Raw genomic sequence first — 3,311 nt, 5'->3', positions numbered from 1 at the left:
ACATTCTTAAAATAAAGTGGTGATCCTAACTGACATAAGACAGGGAATTTTTACTCGGATTAAATGTCAGGAATTGTGAAACTGAGTATAAATGTATTTGGCTAAGGTGTATGTAAACTTCCGACTTCAACTGTATACATTCGTATGCAATAATTGACTATCTAGAGAGAATCTGTATCAGTCACCTGGACAATATTTCCCTTCTACTGTAAGAGCTGCATCTTGTCTCGCCATAACTGTTTTCCATGAAAACAGTACAGCCATGGCTGAACCACGTGAAAGCAGGAAGACAGGTTTGATGCAGGAAGGCAGTGGGCAAACATGTGCAGTCAAGAGAGTGGACATGATGAGAAAATATGAATGCATGGTTCAATGGAAATTCAGGCTGTCAGGTCCACTTTGTGCAAGACATGGATCCACAGGATGAATGACAGCTAAAGGAAAGCTCTGGGGCAACAGTGAACGGGAAGTCAAATCATATTATCTGTATGGCCATGAACCTGACGGTGGGCGTTTGATTCAGTCTCTCTTCCGTCCATGCTTTAGGTAGAGGAACAGAGATAGGCCCTACCACTGTCTCTAATTTTAAGACTGCATCATCATTCATGATACTGTGCATGATAGACCTGCCCCCAGCCCCCACCCAAAGAGTTTGTGTTTGCATGCAACCATAGACTCTATGTAACAACAAGCCTTTGCGAATTCCAAAAGTGGCGACAGCAGCACCACCATGTGAAGGACCAAGGAAACATTTGTAATTCTCAACATGGGTACAAGTTTCACACATGATGAAACTGGTTGAAAATTCTCTCTCTGTACTGAATAGGCCTGCAAGATACGAAAGGGATAACTTGCACATAGATTGTAGTACCAAGCGGGCAAAATGACAGAATCCACACATGATAAAGTGACATGTATCTGTGTTTATCCATCAATTTGTTGTTGTTGTCTCTCTCTCTCTGTCTGTCTGTCTGCTAGATTATACTGACTAAAAGTATTTCTGAAACAGAATTCACCATGCATCATGTGGCGTACAGCAGGTCAGCCATCAGGGGGAGACTCGTCAAGTACTGGTGACAGACGGAGTATACATCACGAGGCGATGGCTCCATCTGCTGGACGTGCCAGGTCTCGACGGGCTCTCCGGCCAGGACTAATTGGGGCTGATTGGGAGTTGGTGAGTAATCAAGGGCTGATTTCTCACCAGCTGTACAAGTCCCATAAAGCTGCCAGAAGAGCAGCACACAGGGAAGAGAGTGGGGGAAGAAAGGATACCTGTATAGTTGGGGGCGGTTGCAGAGGAAACAGGAGTGAGTTCAGTTTGTGATCCCCACAGGATACAACAAGACCCGGAGCCAAGAAGACGGTATCCCGGAGAGGGTCTCATCGGAGAGACATATTCTTTTCTTTTGAACTATTATTTTAATAAACACCTTTGAAACTGAGCTAATCCTACTCTGTCCGTGTCTGATCTGTGTAAACGTTTTGACCCAACCCCCTGGTCTGCCACAATCATTAACAACACCACTCACTGTACTTGAAATGAGTGGCCTACTGCACCACTTTTCACACCCTGGGAATCTTGGAGTTGGCTCATTCACTATAAAAATTCCTGTCCTCTGATGTTTACACATCCTGAGGTCTCTACTGGGCATGTCTCACTGAGGTAAAGACAGATTCAGGTTGGATCTTCGACAGATATTTGCCTGTAGTTTTCCTTACATTCACCAACAGCAGTTAGGGACTGGCAACATAGTGACAAATCAAATTTTTCAAATTTCAGTAGCTCTTTAACCATTACTCCTAAAACTTTCAAAACTGCCATCAGGTTAGCTAGAACCATAGACATGCATTGCACACACTGTTTTGTTGGTTTACATTTCACACTATTTTAAATTATTTAAATTTGTCATTCAATAGCGCCTTGGTCATGTGACCCACACCTCAAACAAGGTTCATAATGTACACTCTACACATTGCACACCCTTTTGCCTGTCCATTTGCATCTCATGAGAATTTTTTTAAGATTCAAATTTCAATCTCTCCTTAGTCTTATGACCTACAGCCCTCAAACTACTTTCAGAATATCCACTGAGCAGCCTTCTATGTAGCACAACCTTTTGTTTGTCCATTTTCATCTCACAAGATTTTACATAAATGTTCAATGTTTTTCAATGTTTCTAATTTCAGTAGCTCCTTGGTCACGTGACCTACAACCCTCAAACTACTTTCAGAACATCCAGTCACTAGCCTTATATATTGCACACCCTTTAGTTCATCCATTTTCATCTCAGGTGACTTTACACACATTTTTCTATGTTTTTCATTGTTTTTAATTTCAATAGCTCTCTGCCTTCCCTTGGCGCGGGGTTCTTGGCCGGGAGGTTGGCTTCGGGTCCCGCCAAGCTCTGTTCCCCGCATCTCCATGTCCCCTGGGTTGCACCCGACCGGCTACACCCCCCCTTTTCCCATTAGGCACAGCCGCATGGTACACCTGTGCCGGCCGTGTCCGAAGGGGATCGGGGGTTGCTGGTGAACCGGGTCTTCCCGCCTCGGTATCCAACATCAAGCGCTTGGGTCTCGCCCAGGACCCTTGCGCGGCTCTGAGTACCTAGCCAACCGTTCTGCGTCCCGGCGCAGGCAGGGGTTTAATGTCTCCCTCTCCCGTCGCTCCAGCGGTGGCGGAGCGCCCGGATGCTTTCATTTCAATCTCAAATCTTTTTTCTCAGTGAACTGTGGCCTTTCATGGGTGGGGGAAAGAAAAAACTAATGGGTGTGCAATGTGTAGGCCCACTGAGTGTACATTCTGAACCTTGTTTGGGGTCATTGGGTCACATGACCAAGGAGCTACTGAAATGAGAAAGTTTGAAAAATGTGTGTAAAAACATGTGAGATGAAAATTGACAAACCAAGGGGTGTGCAATATAGAAGGGTAGTCAGTGGACATTCTGAACCTTGTTTGAGTCCAGTAGGTGACATGACCAAGGAGCTATTGAAATGTTTAATTTAAAAAAATTCATGTAAAATCGAGTGAGATGAAAATTGACAACTAAAGGGCGTGCAATATAGAAGGGTAGTCAGTGGACATTCTGAAACTTGGTTGAGGTCAGTAGGTCACATGACCAAGGAGCTATTGAAATTCGAATGTAAAAAAAGGTTGTACTTTGTTTACGCTCCCTAACTAATTAAACTAGGAATACAAAATGCTGCTCATGTTTCCACATGTTTATTAGCTTTGGAAAGCGAATTCGTGTCCAAATCGTGAAAATAAGACATGTGCAATGTGCGCAATTTTTCCAACATCATGACAC

This window comes from Salvelinus fontinalis, chromosome 4, assembly GCF_029448725.1.
Source record: "Salvelinus fontinalis isolate EN_2023a chromosome 4, ASM2944872v1, whole genome shotgun sequence".
NCBI classification, from domain to species: domain Eukaryota; kingdom Metazoa; phylum Chordata; class Actinopteri; order Salmoniformes; family Salmonidae; genus Salvelinus; species Salvelinus fontinalis.
Note: the sequence above shows the minus strand (reverse complement) of the source record.